This window comes from Myotis yumanensis, unplaced genomic scaffold (assembly GCF_028538775.1).
Source record: "Myotis yumanensis isolate MYYU_CA2020_CCGP unplaced genomic scaffold, mMyoYum1.0.hap1 SCAF_8, whole genome shotgun sequence".
Classification (NCBI taxonomy): Eukaryota; Metazoa; Chordata; class Mammalia; order Chiroptera; family Vespertilionidae; genus Myotis; species Myotis yumanensis.
In genome coordinates this window covers 78,248,670-78,273,944 of record NW_027223759.1, presented here as the reverse complement: position 1 = coordinate 78,273,944, position 25,275 = coordinate 78,248,670, and the positions used below count along the sequence as shown (strand labels likewise).

At 40.7% G+C, this 25,275-nt stretch overlaps 1 protein-coding gene across 1 annotated transcript in view; it reads right to left on the bottom strand.

The window, feature by feature from the left end:
- The window catches only part of NCKAP5 (NCK associated protein 5), an 873,870-nt gene that overhangs the window by 824,534 nt on the left and 24,061 nt on the right, over positions 1-25,275 (bottom strand).

Sequence of the window (25,275 nt, the reverse complement as noted above, 5' to 3'; positions counted from 1 at the left end):
ACCCACTGCATTCTACCACATGAGATATAGTTAATCCCCGCACTCCACTGACATTGCTTGTTCTGGAATCATTAAGTATTCTAGTTAGTAAGAATGTGTCATATATATTAAGCATTAGCTCCAAGTTTTCACCAAGATGGAAAAGGCTTGAAGTAAGAGAAATGGCTTTGAGCCCAAGCTTTCCTCCCCAATAGCAAAGTGACTTTAAACAAGTCATTGAGCCTCTAAAATCCATGTTTCTCAACTGCAATCAACAGCAATCAAATGATGTATGTAAAAAATAGTTTAAAGGCAATGACTTACAACTTTCCCATATGTCAGGTATAATTATACACAGATTACATTAAAAACTGGTTAACCTTAAATACTAGTTGACATAATTTAATGTCTTTGATGATTCGGAAGGCACTTTGAGATACAGAAATGCTCTGATCCGCAAAAAATGCTCCTAATCTGCACAAATCCATTGTCCTGCTGATATCGAAGAGCTGAACTTCATAAAATGCTATACCAAAGCCTTTTCATAAAATTGAAAATAAATATTTTTCACAACTCTCTCAACTGCTCCAACTCTGAAGAGGATGCAAGGAATTCTACTTCACAGACCACACACAGCATGTGGCCTCCTTTTCTTGGTTTCCTCCACTAGGAGGAGAGTGGAGACAGCTGTGCCCCAGACAGAGTCTGCCCAAATTATAGTCAATTGCAGGAAACTGATGGACCCCTTTTCCATAGGCTCCCGTCTCCATCTGAGTCGTTCTCTCATTTTTCAGAAACACTAATTTTAATTCATTACTGGTCCACTCAGAAACTCCTAGGAGTTTATTCTGAATTCAGGATAAAATCCAAATTTTTCAACATCATGTTCAAGGTCTACTTCCTGCCAACTAGTCTTTGCAATCCCAACCACACTAGGCATATCCCTGAGTCCATGCTTTTGATCATACCTCTCACTTCCATCTGGTCTATTCCTCCCCTTGCTCCAACGCCTGGCTCAGCTCCCATCTCCTTCACAATACCTTCCTAGTCACTCCATTTGGCAATGATTTCTCTCTCTCCCAAGTTTCATACAAGTCCTCGGTGGCTTACCTTATTAATCACCATCATCACCTAGGATAATTCTTTCAATATAGTAAGTTCTTAATAGTTGCTTTTCCGTAGAGCCTAATAGTTAAAAACAAACTCTCCAAAGCATTTTTCAGAACTAAGTTAGCTCTACTCTACTACTATAGACAAAACTACTAGTCATCTGAAATTTGTTCGAAGACTTACATCTCCCACTTTCAGCTGTTCCACCTTCTTTGCAGCCCCTTCCTGATCTCAGTGACTGGCTGTACCAGTAGCTCAGAATACTCTCTGTAATAATGAATCCAACTAGAGAGACTAATCAGACACTGAGACTTCCCCCTGCATCAAAGCATGTCCTCCTAAGTCTTAATCCAAAGAGCCATGGGGTTTGATGAGTCACAATAGATAATCCTTTGACATTTAGCACATATTTCTTGACTACCACAGAGGACTCAGTACTTAGATGTTGATGACACAGCCATGTCTAAGACAGGCTAGGTTCCTGACATTCTAATAGGAGGATAGAGAAAATAAAGAAGCAAACAAACAACTCCAAATGGTGGTAGGTACTTGCTCTGAAGGAAATAATCCCCAGTAGGTGGTGTAACAGTTTCAAGCATGTGGAAGGGGAGAACATTTTAAATAGAATGGTAAAGGTGGGAGCCAGCCATGTATAAGCACGTAAAGAGCATGCCAGGGAGGGAGGTCAGTCTTACTGCTGGGAAGGATCTGGGAAAATTCTGTGTGTCCAGAATAGGGAACAAAACAAGCTAGGAAGATAACGTGTGAGCAAAGTGCTGAGATGTAAGCAACAACTGCAGGCCAAGGAAACTTGCTTGTTGTAAACACAATGTTTCAATCTTAGGATTTGATTCTCTACGTTACTCTTTACTAGCTGATAACATTAAACAAATTATTTAACCTATTTAAGCTTCAGTTGATTCAGCTATAAAATATAATCAATAGTAGGACCTTCATAGTGAGGTTGATATGATGATTGAGATGGTCCATTTAAAGAGAAGTTCCTGACACATAGTAGGTAAACTTTAAGTATTAAACATTGTTATCTTTTCCGATAAATGTGATGAAACTCATTAAGGAGAAACTCTGGTGACTGGATTTTATGCTCCATAATAGGCTAATGAGGCTGTCATTTTGGGAAATGGGGATCCTTTTGACAGTTCTCTATTAGCCTAGTCTACCAGGTGGATGGTTGATTGAACAGCTTAGCCTGGTCAATTTATTTTCATACTTTATGTTTCCAATTACAGAGGCAGAGATTGACATTCAAAACATTTATCAACTGACACAGCACAGGTATTGACCAATCATAAGGACACAGCCCAGGGCAACAGGCAGTATAACTGCAGCTGTGTGTCCTGGCCAAACTTCAACCTAAGTGCATGTCCTACCCCCATCCCAAGACCTTGAAAATGTATGTGTTAAACCATAAAACAATCATGGAAACTATCAAAGTTATTCAAAAGGATCAAAGCAACACCCCACCCCCAAAAAAGTGGCAACCAGGTTATGTCAACATGAAAAGAGAAGGGATCCAAGAAGGAAAAGCCAGGAAGGCTGACACACTCCACCTGCAGTACCATCAGGGAAGAAGAGTACCCACATTAACATATGACCAGCAAGGGCTACAGGTCTAGAAGGCAAATGAGTAGGTCACATCCCAACCACATGTTGGTATTACACTGGCCATCTGTATCATGCAATAAACGCTCTTGCTCAGAGACTACTGTCAAGCAACCTTCTAATTTTAGTTGATTCCTATGTAGGTTAACTTATAGAGGAATGTGCTGACCAGCAAATGTACATAGGCCATCTTTTGTAAAGTTATGTTTTCAATACAATTTGCAATTTGGCATCTGACTCTATATTCATGAGTTAGGGATTTGCTTAGTATATTAATCAGCTTGAACTGCCATCACACAATACCACAGACTAGGTGGCTTAAACAACAGATATTTATTTTCTCACAGTTCTGGAAGCCTGACATTCAAGTTCAAGGTGCCTGCAGGGCTGGTTTCTGATGAGGCTCTCTCCTTAGTTTGCATTTGCCTGCTCTGTGTCCTCACATGGCCTTTTCCTTTGCACACATGCTTCTGGTCTATCTTCTTTTTCTTTTTTTTCTTTTTTAAATATATTTTATTGATTTTTTCACAGAGAGGAAGGGAGAGAGATAGAGAGTTAGAAACATCGATGAGAGAGAAACATCGACCAGCTGCCTCCTGCACATCTCCCACTGGGGATGTGCCCGCAACCCAGGTACATGCCCTTGACCGGAATCGAACCCGGGACCCCTCAGTCCGCAGGCCGATGCTCCATCCACTGAGCCAAACCGGTTTTGGCTATCTTCCTTTTCTTATAAGGACAATAGTCCTATTGAATAAGGGCCCTGCTCTTAAGATGTTACTTAACCTTAATTTCCTCTGGAAAGGCCTATCACCAGCCCTGGCCAAGTGGTTCAGTTGGTAGGAGTGTTATCCCATACACCAGAGCTTGTGGATTGGATCCCCAGCGGGGGAGGCAACCGATCGGTATTTCTCTCACATCGATGATTCTCTCTCAAATCAATAAAAAACTATCCTATTGCCAAATATACTGCATTGGGTGTTAGGGTTTCCACATATGAATTTTTAGGGGTCCAGTTCAGTCCATAAGAGTTAGTTTTGATCAGATGTCAAAGCCTGGTTACATCTCAATGTACTAGTAATCAGATTTCTGAGTCTAAGCTGCTGCGAGAGAACTCTGGGGTCACTGGCTACTCCCAGGCCCTATCCCTCTCCTCTGGCTATTTCACTGTTTGATTTCACCACCACCACCATGCACCCCACCTGGCTGTGCTATATCCATTCATCTCCGTACTGCAAGTCAAGAGGTGCAAACTACAGATTTCTTAGTCAGCCGGGCACGTTGGATTCTGCTGACAGAGGGCAGTGAGAGATCAGAAGGCAACAGGAAGGAAGACGCCATTCTGCTTCCAGCTCCAGATGCCCAGCCTCAACAGCAGTGCACTAGAGGTTCCAGTGACTTCCCTGGTGCCCCTAACCAGTCAGCATAAGAAAAGGCAGCCAGCCGCAGCTTTCCTCCCCGGGGAAGGGGAAGTACCGCCACCTCATGCCTCCCCCCCCCCCCCCCGCCCCTTCCAACAGCTTCATAACAAATTCATGCAGTGAAGCCCTCTCTGCCTGAAATATCCAGAGCAGTTTCTCATTCCCTGGCTTGAGCACACCCCAGAGACAGATACCTTTGGACAGGCAGCAGCTTTCCGTGCACAACTCCTGGCTTCCTTCCTGTGAGCCTCCTGAAGTAACAGCACCGACTTAAAGGTCCCCCAAAACTAAGTTCCTGGAGAGCAGGGACAGTGTCTTATGTTCCATGTTCCCATAGAGGGTATAATGCCTTGTGCATACCCACACGGCACACACTGAAGGATCATTTGTTGCTTGTGTGGGTGAATAAATGAGGGAATGTTTACAACTGTCTCGGTGAGCATGCAGAGAGCAAGGCAGCAATGTAACATCCCTAAAGCAAAGAGATGCTAGGCCCGTGTGTAACACTGCACTTACTTTGCCACATATACAGGCATACTTAAGCCTCAAAGAAAAGGTTTTATCATGATTTAAAAACAATTATCAACCTAAAATGACTGCTTAGGCCCTGCCTGCACTTACAAAGTGCCATGGCCCATTGTGTTCCTGTCTTTCCGCTGGCTTCTCGCAATCCTGGCTACAAAGAAAGCACACCTGCCTCTGAGGGATGCACGGAGCGCCTTGCCCTCCCTGTGGGAGCGGGGGAGGGAGGGATGGCCAGAGAGCTGAAGGAAGACAGGATATGAAGCATCTATTTTTGGATGATGGTCATTGTTACTGATCTCTCCCCCTCACATGCCTCTCTGGGGATGACAATACTACTTATTTGCGTCTGTAGAAATCTGAGTTGGCTTTAATAAATTCTCCTTAATTTTATTCACAGACAGTAATGGCCTTTCAGTGGTACACAGAGCCTTTAATATTCCTAGAGATATCAGTGATTTTTTTTCTACTGGACTTTGTTAACAAAATGTATAACTTTCAATAACCAAATAACATCTTCCGATAAAATCTCAAAGGCACATTTCCTCACATGGACACAGTCACACACATGCAGTCACACACATGCAGACACACACTCTCACACTCTCACATGTAGACTCACACACAGGCTCACACACTCACACACATTTCTTCATCTCATTTCTGCCTCCCTGCTCCCCCCACACCGCACCCCTGCTAGGAAATTGTAATAGCAGTGGCAGACGAGATGGAGAAACATGGTAGAGCCGTAAGACACTGGAAGATCGGGCTCCCAGCCCTCTTTGCCCTGTGAATTTCAGCATGTTCCCTAACTTCTGTGCATCAACATTTCCTAATCTGTTCTCCACAGGTTATTGTGCGGCTCCAATGAGATCCCATGAGAAAAAGCCCTTCCACATCTATTCACGATACTTTTCAGTCGGCTTCATTAAGTCACAAACAGGTGAAAAACGATTGTTTGCAGCAGTTAACATCCCGAGAACTGACTGTCAATCTCACTGGCCCCACCACCGCAGCACCCACCGCACTGGCTCCTGGAGATCCTAAAAAGAATAATTTCAGAACTGAACGTGCCAAAGACAACCAAAGGGCAGTGCGTTTCCTGTCCCTGAGAAGACAGCTGGGCAGCTCTGCCCACTTGGAGCTCCTCAGAACCTCCTGGAAGCCTGTGTAACAGCCAGGAGCAGGCCCCGTTGCAGACCAGTGGAATCTCCAGGGACAGAGGTCCCAGGCACCAGAGGATGGCAACAGCAGAGAGGGCTGGTCAGAACAGTGGTTCTCAAACTGCTGCAAATCCCAGTCACCTGGCGAGTCCCTGAGGCCCATCCCAGGCCAAATGACCAGGATCACTAGGAGTGTGACCCAGTCATTATTGTTTTAAGATCCCAGAATGACTCCAAAACCCAACCAAGGGAGCACCAGTTTGAAGGGAAAGTACCCGCATTCTTTATCTGCTTCCCTTTCTTCCAGTGTCTGATGGCTCTACCATGTTGGCAGCAACATCTGCCTTCTTGTTAATGGCAATTCTTAATCTGCACACTCTGAGGCCAAATAAGATAGATATTAGATACAAACAATTTGGACCAGCACCTTCCTTCTCCTCACCCCACCCTCTCAGGCTTGCTCACAGTCCTACTGGTCTTGCTTTGTGCAGGAACTAGATTTGAGTTAAGACAGAACTATCAAATCTAGATTCCAAATTAACATGCAGATATCGTAGAAACGCGGAGGGAGGGCACAACTTAGGGAATGAAGGAAGCAATGTCCAACTCCAAGAACAAGAGGGTCAAAAAGTCCTGACTCAAATGCTCCCAAATCCCACTCCCTCATTCCTGTCCACTGTTCTCCACCGTGAGCGCCTTGCTCTCATTTCACAGTGCCAACAGCAGGAATTATGAATGTGTGAGATTTGCTTAGCGCTACCAAACAGAATGTTTGAAACTCCTGTCAGCCTTACATTAAAATCATTTCGTACCCATCCATTAAGCCTCTGTAAAGAACAGCAGAGGGCTGGCCTTACGCATCACACACACACACACACACACACACACACACACACATACACACACACACACCCGCTTCCTTTTGGAAGATACACTGGCTCAGTAACCTGCAATTGATACATCCATTCATGAGGTGTGTAGGTAAAGGTGTGTGGACATGTGCACGTGTATGTATATATGTGTACATGTATGTGTATGTGTATATGTGTGTGCATGAGTATGCATGTGTTGCACATGTGTGTGAGTGTGCACATGCACTCTGAGTAAACAGAAAACTGCTGTCTCCATGCTGGACATGAGTATATAAAACACACCAAATCATGTGATTTTCAACCACAAGGTGTCTATTTCATCCTAGCAGCACCCTGACACTGATTGGGAAGACTGATGCTAACAGACTCCCCGAATGCGGTGTCCGTCCTCGCCAGAAAAATGCATGGCTGGAAACACTCTCTCACGGATGTGACAACAGCTTTCTCCTTTGAAGTCGAGAAATGTTTGCATGACGATGAAAACTGCTTTAAAAAAAGGGTTTCATGAGCTCATGTTTATTAAACCTCTCACCCTACATGCTGTGCAGTAGCTTAGAGCTGATGACTTAAAAGCCAGAAGAACCCCTTAGAATCCCGGCCCACGGCCCCTCCCAGGTAAACAGCACCTCCAACATGGAGAGCGAGAGAGCACAGCAGAGTCTGGGTGTGGGGAGCCCGGCATCGTTCAACACATGGCTTTGTAAGCTGAGACAGTTAAAATATCCATATTACTTCCAACTAAGTACCTTTGGAATGGAGGACAGGGAAAACTCTTGGAGCCTTTAATATGTCCCAAACTCAGTAATTTCTAACCCTTATCTTTTAAATCTTTTTAAAATTGAGATATACTTCACATACCATAAAATTCACCTTTCTAACGTGCACAAATCAGTGTCAACACTTCCTTTTACCTAATATTTATTTGCTACAGAAACTGGGGGCTGTGTTTCTCTCTTAGCATGGACGCAAAGGTGTCCCCCCTTCTCTGTTTGAGCTCCATCAAGCCTGACTATCCCACACCACCATCATTGGGTAGCAGCATCCCAGACATCCTAAGTTAAATTCTTCAACTGAAAAGGCCTGTGATCTTGAGCAATGTTAGTGACCCTGAGCAATGTAATATCTTGGCCTAAGTCTCTTCATGGATACAATTAAGGTAATAATAACAGCAATCACCTTAATGAAATTGCTCTGAGAAATAAAATGATGCATGTTTTAAATACCAGAGAAGATGCTCGATGACTGTTAGATATAACTCAACAGAATTCTTTTCATCCAGAATTCAGTGATATTTACTCAATGTATATTTTCTTCTATGCCCTGTGTTAGGCCCTAATGAGAGGAGAGGAGAGAAGAGGAGAGGGAGAGGAGGAAGTATAGAGGAAGGGGAAGGGAAAGGGAAGGGACAGGAGGGGAGCGGGGGAAGGAGGAGAGAAGAGAAAGAAGGAGGAGGAGAAGAAGAAGAAAAGGGAAGATGAAAGAAAGAAGAAATGAAGTACAATCCTCAAATATCAAGGAAGTCTAAATCTAAGAGGGAATAATGATTTCTATATTCATAGCAAAAAGGTTAAAAAAAAAAGGGTGAATGAATGAATGATTTTAGCACAAAGGAGAATCCCACTTAGATAATCCTGGAAAACTTGCCTTTATTCTTATTCACAGTATTTCCAGCTGATTTCCAGACACGAACTTTTGCTGCATTTTTCCAGTATTTGAACTAAAAACGAAGAGACAGAATGGCAGGGGTTTGGACCAGGATAAGCATTTCAGCTCTGGTTGCTCTTCTCCAACCATCTGTTCTTTCTCTCTCGGTCTTTCTTTGTAAAGATTTTCCCTGCTGTTTAGTTCCCTCCTCTGCCTCTTCCCATTTATCACTTTAGAAAGGTTTCTAGTTCATTACATGAAATGTCTACATGTTGCCCATAAACTCTTAAGGGGAAGTCAGTGTACAAATAAAACAGATAAATAAATAACTTTTAAAATAAATAAGTTGTGCACACAACCCCAGTGGATTGGAAGAATATTTCGTTAACTGACTAGGGAAAAGAATTTTCACACTGTGTCATCTGCTTACGCTAATGAGTTAATTAAATTAGAAAAATTCCACTGCCAAAAGCAAAAACATCTAAATCCATGGGATGCTGGGGGAATTATAGGCCATGCTATTAAATGAATTCTGTTCAAGCTTTTATTTTCCTTTGAAAAGGCTGTAGAGAGCTACACTTAAAAAACCATCCAATTTCAAGAGTGTATTTTCCATCTGGGGCTAGTTGGTTAGAATACACTCTAAACTCTGCAAATCCCACTGAGAGGCAACATGACTTGTTAGGAAAACAGTTTATGAAAAGCAATGTTTTGTGGAGATCCAGCAAAAGCTTTAACTGTGATGTCCCCATATACTGCTGAATTCATTATTTTCCATTAAATGCCTTTGCACACAAGTGAAAAACCAAAATGATTCAGGAAATGGGTATAGTAAAAAAAATCGAAAGCCAACGCACTTTGCTACAGCTTTAGCTGATAAATAGAATATTTCCAACTATCTGAAAACTTTTTTCACTTTAAGAGTTTATTCAATCTTCTCTTTTAGTCACCTCCTTCCAGCAATCTCATGCTCCAAATAATTCTGATGTGAAAAATAAAAAGCCCAAAGCCTAGTAAATAAAGATTAAAGGATTAAGCTTTAAATACCATTAATATGCTAAAAACAATAGAAAGAATTCTTTTTCACGTCTTTTTATTAATTTCAGAGGCAAAGGGAGAGGGAGAGAAAGAAAGATCAATGATGAGAGAGACTCATTGATAGGCTGCCTCCTGCACGCCCCCCACTGGGGATCGAGCCCACAATCCAGACATGTGCCCTTAACCGGAATTGAACCCAGGACCCTTCAGTCCACAGGCTAATGCTCTATCCACTGAGCAAAGCCAGCTAGGGCAGAAATAATTCTTAAAAAACCATAAAATGTAGAATATGACATTAAAGATGCCCTATGTAACAGCAGCTGTCAAAATGAAATGTATAAGAGAAGTCTCAAAGAAGTTCATCTTCTATACAGTGTTTAATTAAATTGAGAATGCTATTCCCTCGTGGAGAGAAGGGTGGGCTAAAATTTCTTTAAAAGGTAAAACAGGAGTTCTGAGATAGTGGCATGGGTAAACATGGTACTCGAAACCTCCCATTAACCACATCAAAATTACAAGTGAACTACAGAACAATCATCATTCAGAACCACCTGAAATCTAGCTGAAAAGAAGCCCTATAACTAAGGATATAAAGAAGCCACATAGAGACTTGAAGGAGGAGCGGAGATGCTGACTGAGCTGGTTCTACACCCACATGTGTGGCAGATAAAAATCGGGAGGAATATCTCAGCTGCTGTGGAGGTCCTAGCTGAGGAACAACAGGTTCCAGGCCCACATCACAACCCCCACCCAGGGAAGAGAAGTCCCCATAACTTCTGGCTGTAAAAACAAGCAGGGATGGTGGCTCAGTGAAAAGGAGGGTTTCTAGAATACCAGGAAGTTCCTCTTAAAGGGCCCATACATGGACTTAGAGCAGTGGTCAGTAAACTGCAGCTCTTTGGTCCCTTGAGTGTGGCTCTTCTACAAAATACCACATGCGGGTGCGATTGAAACTTCCTGGCCAATGCGCAGAAGTCGGTATTTTGTGGAGGAGCCACACTCAAGGGGCCAAAGAGCTGCATGTGGCTCATGAGTGGCAGTTTGCCGACCACTGACTTAGAGGGATTCACTTCCACTGAGCCCTAGTGCTGGGGCAGCTGCTCACAAGACGCCAGGGACATAAGGGGAGAAACTTAATCGTCTGGCTTCAGAACTGCCAGTAGAGGCCATTGTTCCTTTATTGAGCCTTCCTCCCACAGAGGCAGCAAATGGGCCCTATATCTGAGTCTCCATCAACCTGGCTCACATTGTAGTGATTTTCAGATCCTGCTCCACCCAGATCCTGGGCCAACCAAGGTGTTTCCAGTGGCTTTTTTATACAAATAGCCTCTCTTGACTCATGCTTCAGACTTTCCTAAAATCTCTCAAAAAAGCAGCATCTGGCCTCTACATACCCCATATCTCTTGCTAAGTGGTTCTAGGCCGGGCACTAGTAGCAGCCAGACTCAGTTTGCAAGTGTGGCCTCCCCCAGGCACCTCAAACACCAGCACAAGTAGCAGCCATCTTCTAATCTCTCTGCAGCTTATGCCTGGTGGTCCTGGACAGGGCACAGATGGTGGCTGATCTTGCACCTCCCTAGAGGCCTCAGAGCCAGTGCAGCTGGTAGATAGCTTCAGACCACACTGGATTACAACCCAACCACTTCTATGAGCGACCTACTCAAAGAGTGAACTTGTTAGGTACCAGAGTTCCACTGAAGTGAGTCTCACTCTGTGGGGTCAGGCCCTTTTCAGCAGCTCCTCTGCTGTAGTCACAGCTGGTTCTCAAAACTGATCAATCTGGGGGTCAATCCCTCCCAGTGATATGCCAACAGCAATCAAGAATCACTACATCAGGAAAATGCATACAGCCCACACAGGGGCACACCTGGAGTGCCCAGCTTGGGTATAAGATGAGGCTGCACCAATGGACCCTACAGGACACCTACTACATGAGACCACTCTATCAAACTCAGAATAAATAGCAGCTCTACCTAATATATAGAAACAAACACAGGGAAGCAACCCAAATGAAGAGACAAAGAAATGTGCCACAAATAAAAGAACAGAAGAAATTCCCAGAAAATGAACTAAATGAAATAGAGGCAAGCAAACTACCAGATACTGAGTTCAAAACAACTCTGGTTATAAGGATGCTTGAGGAAGTTAGTGTGAACTCAATAGCATAAAAAAGAACATGGAAACCATAAAAGAGAACCAGTCAGAAGTGAAGGATTCACTAACTGAAATGAAGACTAAATTATAGGGAATCAACATTAGAGTAGATAAAGCAGAGAATCAAATCAGTGATTTGCAATATAAGGAGGAGTGTATAGCCAGTCAGAACAGCAAGAAGAAAAAGGAAGAAAAAAGAAAGGAGCACAATGTAAGAAGCCTCTAGGATAATTTCAAGTGTACCAACATTCACAATATTGGGATGTTGGAAGGAGAAGAGAGATGCAAGATGTTGAAAAATCTATTTGAAAAAATGACAGAAAACTTCCCTAACTGGCAAAGGAAATAGATATATAAGTCTAGAAAGCTCGAAGAGTCCCAAAGAAAATGAACCCAATGAAGCCCACTCCAAGACACATCATACTCAAAATGTCAAAGATCTAAAGACAAAAAGAAAGTCCTAAAAGCTACAAGAGAAAGGCAGTTAGTTATCTAAAAGATAGCCTCCATAAGACTGTTAGCTGATTTGTAAGCCAGAAGGGATTGGAACAAAATATTTGAAGTGATGAAAAGCAAGGACCTACAACCAAGATTATTCTACCCAGGAAAGTTATAATTTAAAAGAGTTACCATAGGACTCAGCAATCCCCCTTCTAGGTATCTACCCAAATATTTGAAAACATTTATTCACAAAGAAACATGTATCCTTATGTTCATTGCAGCATTACTCACAGTGGCTAAGACATGGAGACAATCTAAGTGTCCTTCAATAGGTGACTGGATAAATAAGATAGGATACGTATATACAATGGAATACTACTCAGCCATAAGAAAAGATGAAATACCACCATTTGCAATAGCATGGATGAACCTTGAGAATATTATGCTAAGCAAAATAAGTCAGTCAGAAAAAGCTAAGAACCATATGATTTCACCCATATGTGGGATATAAAACTGAAACTCATGGACACAGACAACAATATGGTAGTTACCAGAGGGAAGGGGTTGGGGTTAGGATTAGGGGGTAAATAGTAAAGGTTAAAGGGGGCCAAATATATGATGATGAAAGATGACTTGACTTTAGGTGGTGGGCACACAGAGTGCAATACACATTTCTCCACTCCTTGTATCTGTAATGGCTTATGACTCTTTGACCAATAGAATGTGGCAAAATTATACTGAGGTCTGATGCTAGAACTTAAGAGGACTTGAAACTTCTATCTTCTCTCTTGGAACCCGGAGACTAGCATGCTGTGAAGAAGCCCAGGCTAGCACACTGAAGGAGGAGAACCAAGGTACCCTAGTTGATAGCTACACAAACTGCCAGATAAGTGGGTGAAGCCCACTTCAGTTCTTGAGCCCTTCAGTGCTAGTCAAGCCCTCAAATGACCACAGTCATGTGAGTGATCTCAACTGAGACCAACAGAAGCACCATACAAATTACCAACTCACGGAATCCTGAGGAAAATGTAAGTCGTTATTTTAACAATGTCACTTGTAACCCAGTATTGGAATGTTTCATTATGCAACAATAGAGAATTTAAAATAATCTCTCAATTAATTTTGGTCACTGTTCATGTCCTTCAGTAAAGTTTTATAATTTTCATTAAATAGCCCTTGGGCATATCTTCTTTAAATCCTAGGTGTTTATGTTTTTGTTGCTCTTGAGATTAAATACTTTTTTTTCTAATTACATTTTCTAATTGGTTATGGGTAATGCAGGGAAAGAACTACTGATTAATACACTTGCACTTCTGTTTAGCCATTTTCCTGAGTACCCTTGCTAGTTTTAAGCATGCTTGTTTTAGTCTATTTCATTTTCTAGATAGAAAACAGAAACATTTTTGGCCTTTCCTTTCCAATATTTATAATTCTTCTTTCTTTCTCTAATCACATGGCATTGGCTAAGGAGCAAGTTGAGAGTAGGAACTTTTGTTCCTTATTTCAGTGGAATTAGTTGTAATATTTTCATCAGTAAATATGAGATTGTTTTGTTTATTTTGAGCTACCAATGACCAGATTGAGAGAATTTCTACACATTTCTGGACCCTTATACTGCTTTAAAATGTGTTATTCTGAATTTTAAACTAAAAATTTAACATACCAAAGAGTAACAAATATTCATGTACCTAAAACCTATATTTAACACTATGTATGTGGGTACTGAGAATGATACACAGTATTGTTTAATGTTCATTTTGAAGTTCACATATGGTATCAGGCTTTCTCTATTCAGTTGTGGCACTTTCCCCCCGCTTAACACTACTGCATTTTTCCCACTTAACATTAGGCATCAAGATTTATACGTGTTGATAAAAGGAGTTCTCATTCATTTTAAATATTTTAAGACTCCTATCCAACAGACTTATGGCAGTTTATCTACCCGAATCCCCATAAACGGATATTTAGGGTTTGCCACTACATCACAAACAATGCTGCTTTGAGTGTTCTTGCTCGTGCATCTTTCTGAACAAAGGCAGAAAAGTTTCTCTCTCGTACAGAGAACGCACTGGGTCACAGGTTATGCACCTGTTCAATTTATCAGGCAGTTTCAAATTGCTCTCCCAAAATGGTTATCTTGCAGCAATTTACACCTGTGTCAGCGATGCTAAAATCTCTGTTTTACCCTGGCTTTTCCACCAGGTGATCTAGCAATCCCACTTCTGGGTACAGACCCAAACAAAATTAAATCACTATCTCCAAGCGATATCTGCCCTCCCATGTTTATTGCAGCATGATTCACAATAGCCAGGACATGAATACAACACGAGTGCCCGCTGTCTGTGTGTGCATAAAGAAAATGTGGCAAATGTATATGGCTATTACTCAGTCATATAAAGGTAAGAAATTTTGCCATTTGAAACAGCATGCATCGACCTTAATGGAATTATGCTGAGTGAAATAAGTCAAACGGAGAAAGTACTCTATGAGCCCACTTATATGTGAAACCTAACAAAGCTAAATTCAGAAACTGAGAGCAGAATGGTGGTTTCCGAGGGCTGGTGGATTGGGGAAATGGGGAGATGTTGATCACAGGGAACGAACCTACAGCTATAAGATGAATGAGTTCTGAGGATCTAATGTATGGTATGATGACTATGCTTAAAATATATATACCCTATCTAATAAAAGAGAAACATGGTAATTAGCCATACATCCGCTACCCTTCCCATTGGCTAATCAGGGCGATATGCAAATTAACTGCCAGCCAAGATGGTGGCCGGCAGCCAGGCACTGAAGCGAACAGGGAGGCTTGCTTGCTCCAGTGACGGCGGACTCCAACGTTCCCCGCCTGACTTGCCAGCCTCTCAGCTGCAAATCTAAGCAACTATATTGCAAATATAGAAGCTAAACCAAACCCCAGAAACCTCCTTTAAGTCAGCTGGGCTTCAGCCAGCCAGACCGCAACATTGTATCAAATACAGAAGGTAAACAAAGGCCAGAAACCTGCTTTCAGCAGCGGAGGCCTCAGAGCTAAAGCTGGCCCAGAATAAAAAGAAAGAAAAAGAAAAAAAGGAGCAGTTGGGAGCTTCAGTCACCCGCCAGCCTGAAAACAGCCCTCAGCCCCTCAGCCAGACTGGCCAGGCACCCCAGTGGGGACCCCCAGCCTGATCCAGGACACCCTTCAGGGGAAACCAGCCAGCCCCCACCCGTGCACCAGGCTTCTATCCTATATAGTTAAAGGGTAATATGCCTCCCAGCACCGGGATCAGCGTGACAGGGGGCAGTGCCCAAACCCCCTGATCGCCCTGCGGCTCTGTGAGTGACAGGGGGCAATGCCCCAACCCCCTAATCGGCCCTGCTCTGTGCGTGACAGGGGGTGGCACTGCAACTTTCCTATCGACCCTGCCTTGAGTGTGACAGGGGGCAGTGCCCCAACCCCCCAATCGGCTGAACCCTGAGCGTGACTAGGGGTGGCATCGAAACCTCCCGATCCACCCTGCTCTGTGTATGACAGGGGCAGCGCCCCAACTCCCCAATAGGCCCTGCTCTGAGCCCGACCAGGGGCTGCACCTAGGGATTGGGCCTGCCCTCTGCCACCTGGGAGCAGGCCTAAGCCAGCAGGTCATTATCTCCTGAGGGGTCCCAGACTGTGAGAGGGCACAGGATGGGCTGAGGGACCCCCTATCCCCCCCGAGTGCACAAATTTTTGTGCACCAGGCCTCTAGTATATATATAGTAGAGAATATGCTAATTAACCGGGACACTGTAACGGGTCGACCAGACAGGAGGAAGTTGCTGGGGCAGGGCAGCAGGGGCCTCCGCAAGCCTGCACTGGGGGAGGTCCTGATCAGCAGTGGATGCAGCTGCTTCAAGTGCCAGAGAGGGAGGCAGGGCCAGATGGGCAGTGGCTGCAGCTGCTGCGGGGTCCGGGAAGCGAGGCAGGGCTGGACTGGCGACTCGAGGGTGGGCGGCGCCACGAGATTTTGAATTGCATGCTGGGCTCCTAGTCTATATAATCTATATAATAAAAGCCTAAGCAACCATTCACTATGATGCGCACTGACCACCAGGGGGCAGACACTCAATGCAGGAGCTGCCCCCTGGTGGTCAGTGCGCTCCCACAGGGGGAGCTCTGCTCAGCCAGGAGTCAGGCTCACAGCTGGCAGGCGCAGTTGTGGTGGCAGGAGCCTCTCCCTCTGCAGCAGCGCTAAGGACCAGTGAGCCAAGCAGTAAGGAGCAGCAAGCAGGAAGGCGGTAAGGAGCAAGGGGCCCCAGACTGCGAGAGGGTACAGGTTGGGCTGAGCCCCCCCCCGCCCCCTCAGTGCATGAATTTCTTGCACTGGGCCTCTAGTATTGTATACTTGAAAGTTGCTAGAATGTAGATATTAAATATTCTCACCACACGAACACACACAAATGGTAATATGTAACTAACCATATTGCGGTGATAATTTCATAAAATATATATGTGTATCCAATCAACATGTTGTATACTTCAAACCTGCGCAATGCTGTATGTGCATTATATCTCAGTGAAACTTGGAATGTAAGGAAAGAAATGCCTGGTCATTTTGGCAGTTGGATCAGACAGCTCCTGTGTAGTTGGACTGTAGGCGGTGTCTCCACTGTGACTTGATTAGTATTTTCTTTATATAATTATTCAGGGTTTTCCCACCAGATGGAGCCACATGTGACAGGAAAATACTGAGCCAGGCATTTAAATTAGTCTTTCTGAGTCCTTAGTCCTCGCTCTAGTTCAGGGTTTCTCAGCTTTTTAAATTTTGCCATCACACCCTCAGTGCCCTTTAATTTTTTTCTTAATTCCTTCTCTTAACCCACAAAACTTTAATACCACAGATACCCTATATCTATTTATGTAACTACAGTCATTTTTAGAACCACAAACCATAGCGATTTCTAAAATTTTTGTCCCAGGAACTAATTTTCATCACCATTGAGAATGTTTCTATCTAAAGATTTAAAATACTTTCAGGTTTCTCAATTTTCTCTTTTGGGAAATTCAATTTGATTCTCTTACATAATCAGCAGGTTTATGATGCTTTTAACCAATAGAAGGGGGTCACCGTGACAATGAGTTCTGAGTTATCTGACTAGGTACACACTCATTTGATGAAGTGTCTTATGGGGAGAGTTAGGGGGGAAAAGAGATGATTGGGCAAAATCAACAGCTGCAAACCCAAAGGGCTAAGAAGGAGGTAAATGAGAGAAGCTGGCCCAGAGGAGCTGTGGCCCCCTGGGGGCACACATCTTGTCCAAAAGGAGCAGCTGGCACCCAACTGCAGCCGAAACCACATGCATGAATGGAGAGCCACCTTAGAAAACCCTTCGATTTCTCAAGAGAACACAGAAATTCAGATATTTATGCAAAACCTGTCAATTGTTAAAGATTTCTTAGATTTTAAAAATATATTGCAGAAGCCAAATAAAATTCATCTCTGAGAAGTATGCAGCCTATTAAGCTACAAATTTGCAAATTTTAGTTACATGAGTTCTTACAAATCCCCCTGCACCTCTAAAATTCAATATTTTTTTAAATTTTGAATTAATGTAAAACTCTAAGAAGGTTGTAGTCTTAAATATTAACACCAAAAAAAACTAAGAACAGCTATAGCAGGGGATGATTTAATATCTCATCACCTGCATAGGCAAATAGAAAATCCAAATCCAAATTTTCTTTTTAAAGATAATTTATTATTTTTTTACATGAAGCCAAAATGTAGAAGCAATTGAAAGTTATAGAATAAATCCTGAAAGCATAAAGATTTTTTTCTCCTTAGTTAAAATTAAATATTACTTGGGTTACAAAATAATTTTTAGATATTCATGTCTGCCATTACAGCACAGAGATTAAAAAAAAAAGTCTCTCCTTCAAAGACAATTTTATGTATTTCTTTAATTTAATAGATTCTCCAAGGAATGTGAGTATATATTTCTATAATATCTTGTTTGTCTTTATATATTCTTACTTCCTTGTTAGTTTTGGTATTTCTGTCTCATCCCCCAAAAAAGTAATTAAAGACACATGTGGATATTTTGATAGGTCACATTAATAAATTACTGAATATGACAACATGATAGTTCCTATTTAGCTATGAAGAGGGCTTCTGTGGAGTTTGGCAAATCTCAATACATTTTAAAAATTCAAATGGAAGGTTTATATATCTTGTTCTGTTACTACCTATAAATTTTCAGAAAAATCAATTTCTCTAGACTTCATTTTTTCTCATATCACATATAAAAGAGAATGAACTAAGTGATCTCTAAGGTGCCTTTTGGCTCTAAAATGTTGTGCTCTACAAAACCAGTTAACGAAATTAAAATCTTTGGTTTTAAATTTGTTGTAGTTTTTTCATGTACAGTTTTATTGAGATATAATTCATATATCATAATATTTACCCATTTAAAGTCCAGTGAATTCACAGGATTGTGCAACCATCACCACCATCTGCAGTCATTTTAAAACACTTTCAACACTCTAAAAAGAAACCCTATACACATTAGCGGTTCTTCCCCAAGCTCTGCTCCCTACCCAGCTGTAGGCAACCACTGATCTACATTGTGTCTCCAGGAATTTGTTTATTCCAGATATTTTACATAAACAGAACCATAGGAGTTATCTTTGTGACTGACTTCTTTTACTTAGCAAAATGTTTTCAAGAATCATCCATACTGTAGCATGCATCAGTACTTCACCCCTTTTTATGGTTGGATAATATTCCATTGCATGGAATGCCATCTTTTATCTGTCCATATAACAGTTAATAGACATCTGGACTGTATTCACATTTTCATTATAAACACCATTCACAACTTTTTGTAGGGACATATATTTTCATTTCTCTTAGATATATACCTAGAAGTGGAATTGCTGGGTCAAATGTAAACTGTTTAGCATCTTGACAAACTGCCAAACAGTTTTCCAAAGTGGCTATACCATTTCACATACTCACAGTAATGTATTAGAATTCCAACCTTTCTATGCCCTTCCCAACATTTGTTATTGTCCATCTTTTTTATCGGAGCCACTCTGGTGGATGTAAAGTGATATCTCATTGTAATTTTTATTTCCATTTCCCTAATGGAAATTAAAATGATGAACATCTTTTCATGTACTTATTGGCTATCTGTATATCTTCTTTGAAGAAACAGCTATTCAGACTTTTGCCCATTTGGGGGGGAGGAGGGAGATATAATTTGTATTTTCATTGTTCAGTTGTAAGAGTTCTTTATATATTACGGACACCAGTCTCTTGCCAGATTTACTATTTGCAAATATTTTCTCCCATTCTGTGGGTTATATTTTCAGTTTCTTTATAATGTCCTTTCATGTAGAAATATTTTTTTTTATTTTACTCAAGTCCAAGTTATTGATTTTTGTTGGTGCTGAAGATCATGCTTGTGATGTCATATCTAAGAAAACACTGCCTATTTCAAAGTAAAAAGAAGATTTATTCCTATCATAGGAGTGTTATAATTTTAGCTCTTACACTCAAGTCTATGATTCATTTTTTAGTTAACTCTTATGTATGATGTGAGGTAGGGATTCATATCCATCCTTTTTTACACATGGTATCCAGTTATTGAAAAGATTATTCTTCCCCCACAAAATTGTCTTGACTCCCTTGTCAAAAATCAATTGATCATAGTGTGAGAGTTCTTTACTCTCAATTTTATTAATTTTATGTTTTTATATAGTCTTATTGGTATCACATTATATTGATTATAATAGTTTTGTAGTAGATTTAGAATCTACTTTACTCTTCATTTTAAAAATGGTTTTGGCTATTTTCCATATTAAAATACCTTTCATTTCCATGTGAATTTTATGAAAAACATAATTTTTACAAAAGCCAGCTGGGATTTTGATAGTATTGCATTTAGTCTACATATCAGTTTGGGGAGTACTACTACCCTAACAATGCAAGTCTTCTGACTGATAAAAGTGGGGTGCCTTCCTATATACTCACTTGTTATTTAATATCATTCAACAATGTTTTATAGTTTTTTGTGTACAAGTCTTGCACTTTATTTGATAAAATTTTTCCTGGGTGTCATTTTTGGGTTGCTATTATAAACTAGAGGCCCAGCGCATTCTATCGTGAGACCTAGACCCGCTGCGCTGGCGAGACCCACACTGACTCCCACCGCAAAGGTGGGAGGCGGGACCCATAGTCAAGTCCCCGCCCACCAGCCCTGCCCACCCGCATGTGCATGCAGCCTCCTGGTGACCAGTCTTTGGTCGTTCCACGTTAGTGTCACAGCCACAGGCCTTTTATTAGTATAGATGAGAGTGTGTTTTTTTTAATTACAGTTTTGGATAGTTCATTGCATTGTATGCCTTTTAAGCTTCAAGATGAAAAATGAAGTCACACCATCATTCTAACTTTTTTTGTGATTTACTTTAAATCATGCACCCATTTTTTAGGTTCTTTTTCTATTTATTTCTTTAATTTTTATTGAAGTTATTGGGATGATACTGATTAATAAAGTTATATAGGTTTCAAGTGTAAAATTCTATAATACTTCATCTATATATTGTATTATGCTCTATTTTAGTTCTGAGCAATATATTTGTGTTTTATTTTTAAATTTTATTAAGTCATGAAAAGACACATATGACTTGTATACAGTAAATTTAAATTTGAAGTTAAGCTGGATGCCTAACCTTGCCAATTAAATAACTTAAATTACATAGACTCCCATCATCTTTCACTAGCACTCACTGAACATTCACGGGATGCACAGCACTGACACTGTCTCAGCAGCCCACATTTGTAGAAATTACATTCACTCCTACCTAACAAGTACACGGCATTGAACTCCCACGAGCTCAGAAAAACAGTTAAAAGAATAAAACATAAATAAAGCACTTCAAGCCTGTTGCTTTCATTAAATATTTGCACTGAAGGCAGCGTTTCCTTTGACTGCCAAAAGAAAATATGATTGTATCAGGAATCTGAATTTCAACTTTATTTTAGGGGGATTCCACTCAAATGCTTCTAACGCTGCCACTGTACCATTGCCTTTTCAAATTAGGCTAATGTTGTTGATGGCATAAAATGTAGTTATATGTTTTGGAAGAAAAATAAAATAAATTCTCACTGCTATGTTTTTTTCCTGGCAAATATAACATCTATTCAAATGGAAAGAGTCACATTTGGTCATGGTTCTGGGAAACTTTGAGGAGCAGAAGCAGCTAAATACCCAACACTTTGGAAAAATACAAACATTTAACATACCTACTTTTTTTGTGCAGTTTTAAGGACAATGATTAATCTGCCCATTCATGGATAAATGGACATCAAAGTAAGAACTTCCTCTTAAATAATAGTTGAGAAAAATATATTAACTGTCACAGGTAAATTCCCTGGGGTACATAAATAAGATAAACATCTCTAGGAACCAGAAATTGAGCTCAGAGAAGAAAGAGGGTACTGAGGTCCTTAGCCCACTCGGTCCTGGCTTTAGAGTCACACAAATTGGGAAAGAATTTGAAACCTAATATGTATTAAGTATTAAAAGCTTTCATGAGTGTTTGAGGACAAAAGACAGCAGGCTCTCTTCCTGAAAACACAGTCAGGAGAAAGGGTCCCTCAATCTTGAAAAGAGGTTGGTGAAACGAATGCCCCCCCAAGGCTACAGCTTATGTACTAGTACAGTGGTTCTCAACCTTCCTAATGCCGTGACCCTTTAATACAGTTCCTCATGTTGTGGTGACCCCCAACCATAAAATTATTTTCATTGCTACTTCATAACTATAATTTTGCTACTGTAATGAATCATAATGTAAATATCTGATATGCAGGATGTATTTTCATTGTTACAAATTAAACATAAGTAAAGCATAGTGATGAATCACAAAAACAATATGTAATTATATGTGTTTTTCGATGGTCTTAGGCGACCCCTGTGAAAGGGTCGTTCGACCCACAAAGTGTTCGCGACCCACAGGTTGAGAACCACTGTACTAGTAGGATGCTGATGGGTTCCATAGAAAGAAAGACAGTCTCAAAGACAGAACCTGGCCAAGGCTCTGGCTAGCTCAGCTTCATTGGAGATGTGCCCGGTTTTATATTACAGGACAGAGGTATCAAGTCACCTGGCTGGAGTCTGCTAAGCTCGCTGGAGGCATCCTCGATGGAGGGGAGTGTGCAGAAAGCGAAAAAAATCCTCATGCAAGATAAATAGAAAATTTAAAGCACATGAAAAATAATACTAAGAAGAGAGCCAAAATTAAAAAATGAAGAGAATTCGCCAGGAAAGAAATAAAAACAATGACATGAGCAAAAAACTAACATCAAAAGAAGACACAAATGGCCAATAGATACCTGAAAGGAAATGCAAATCAAACCCACAAGGAGGTGTTACCTCACACCTGTTGGAATAGCTATTATCAAAACAACAAAAGGTAAGAGTCAGCAAGGATGTGGAGAAAGGGAAGCTCTGTGCCCTGTTGGTGGGCATATAAATTAGCACAGCCATCATGGAAACAGTATGGAGGTTCCAATAGGGGCGCATACAGGAAGCAACCAATCCATGTTTCTCTCTAACATCTCTCTCTCTCTCTCTCTCTCTCTCTCCCCCCTCTCTCTTTTCCTCTCTCTCTAAAATTAATAAAATAATCTTCTCAGGTGAGGATTATGAAGAATAAAAAAATTTTAAATGAATTATATGATCTAGCAATCCTACTTCTGGGTATATATGCAAATGAAATAAGTCAGTATCTCAAAATATCTGCATTTCCATGTTCACTACAGCATTATTCACAATGGCCAATATATGAAAACAACCTAAGTGTTATGATGATGGATGAATTGATAATAAAAAATGCCATGTGTGTGTATGTACACACACACACACACACACACACACACACACACAGGAATATTATTCAGCGTTAAATGAGAAAATTTCTCCAGTTGCAACAACAGACATGAACCTGGAGGAAAGGTTATGCTAAGTGAAATAAGCCAGACACAGAAAGACAAATATTCCATAATTTCATTTAGATGTAGAATCTAGAAACATCAAACTCACAGAAGCAGAGAGTAGAAGGGTGACATCCAGGTACTAGGAGGTGAAGGAAACAGGGGCCTGCTGATCAAAGGGTATGAAGGTTCAGTTAGAAGATGAATACACTTTTGGAGATCTGCTGCACAGCATGGTGACTATAGTCAGTACTGTGTGTACTTGAAATTTGTTAAGAGAGTTTATCTTAAGTGTTCTCACCACACACCGGAAAACATAACTATAGGAGGTGATGTATTTATTTGTTAATTAGCTTGATTGTGGTACTTATCCCACAGTGTATGTGAAGATCAAAATATCACACTGTACACCTTAAAGATATACCATTCTTTAATTTGTCAAATATACCTCAATAAAACTGAGGGGGGATGATGAGCAAAAGTCAAAACAAAAATGGAATAGCATTCATAAAAAGTGAGAAACTGTGGTACAAACACAGGAAATAAGAAACATAATAAGTGGGTGTGAAGAAGGAGCTATTATAAATCTAGAAAAGAAAATCATCATCTGAAATAAAATGTCATAGCCAAGATAAAGTCTAGACAAAACAATCATAAGAATTAGTGGTATTAAAAATTTGTCTAATAAATTCACCTAGAATAAAGCGCAGAAAAAAATTGGACATAAGAAATATCAACTAAAAGACTAAAATGCGTCTAAAAAATTCCAAAAAGAGAAAAAGATGGAAGAACATTGAAGAAATATCCTAAGAGATAATGGTTAAATAATTTTCAAAACTGACCATGTGCTTTATAATGGAATAAAAATAAATTCATATCAACACAAATAATGTTAAAACTATAGAAACATCAAGCTAAAGAGAAACGGAAAATGAGGAACAGTGGTATAAAGGGAGAAAATTCTAAAATTGTGACATACAAATGAAAGCCTAATAGACGGCAAGACTGCAGCAGAAAATTAAGTGCCTAAGCACAAGACGAGAGATTTCCCAGTGCTGAGGGCAAGTAACTGTGAATCTAGAATTCCAAACTGAGCTAAAAGATAACTGAGCAAATGACAACAAAATAAAAAAAATCTTTAGACTTTAAACAAATGTTTACCTCCCCCAGACACTCACTAAGAAATTATTGAAGGATGTATTGAAAGTAAAGTTCATGATTTTTATAGTTTGCTTTACTCAACTATAACTTTTATTAAAAAGATACGATAATATAGTAAATTTAACCAAGTTACTTTTAAAAAAAGAAACAGAAACAATAAGACAATTGAACTGAAACAGGAAATTATATAAATGAGAACAAATATGAGAGCAAGTTAAAAAGAAAAACACTAACTTTGAAATATACAGTAATTCAAAGATGTTATAATAAAAATGTTAAACTATGCGATATATGTTAATTACATCATAGTCCTTCAAACTCTTAATATCCTCATGCATCCTTGAGAAAAACCCTCGCCGAAATAATTTGAAGAGTCCTAACTATATAATATGTGGACTAGTGATAAAGAAAGCATCATGAGTAACTTTACCTGCAGTACCTGACTTAGTACTCAACAAATAGTAGATAGTTGGTAATTTTCTTTTGAATGAATATTTGTTAAAAAAAAAAATACAAGAAAAGGAGCAAACCCCAAAACTAGTGTCAACATTGTGTTGTACCTAATGCTGACTGATTAGAAGTCGAGGAAATTATTTTTAAAAAGTAATGAATGGCTCACAAAATGATTGTGAGGACTGGAAATTTGGCTCGGGTTAAGCTGCCAGAAACAGTCCCCCAAACCCCACTGCAAAATTGAGCTACTGAGGAAACTGTTGCCTCCAAAACCCAGCTTCTCCCCTGCAGCCCCTAGTAAGAGCTCAATACCCCTGCCATCACCCATCCACACAATGGAAAGCTGTGCACGGGAATTGCTTGCACACTTTACTCACTTCAGGAATGAACTGTCTCACAGCACATCTGGTTGGTGGAGCGCAAGTCATATGCCTGCACCCCAGTTGCAAGGGAGGCTGGAAATTTGAGTTCCGGCGTCAATGTTGGGAGGAGGTGGTCATAATGTAGGAATGTCCCCAAATATAGAAAAGCTGTTCATAAGATGACAAGTAGTCACAGACATGACAAATGTCTACAACAACATACTTACAAAAATAGGAATACTCGCTACATAACTCCCCACCTACAGCCATGCGGGTAAGTATAATCTAGTGCCATGAGTGTTCTTCCACAGTGACATTTTTGGGGACTGCACAGCTCACTGACTGGATGTCCCATCATGTGCCTTAGCCATTCTCCACTA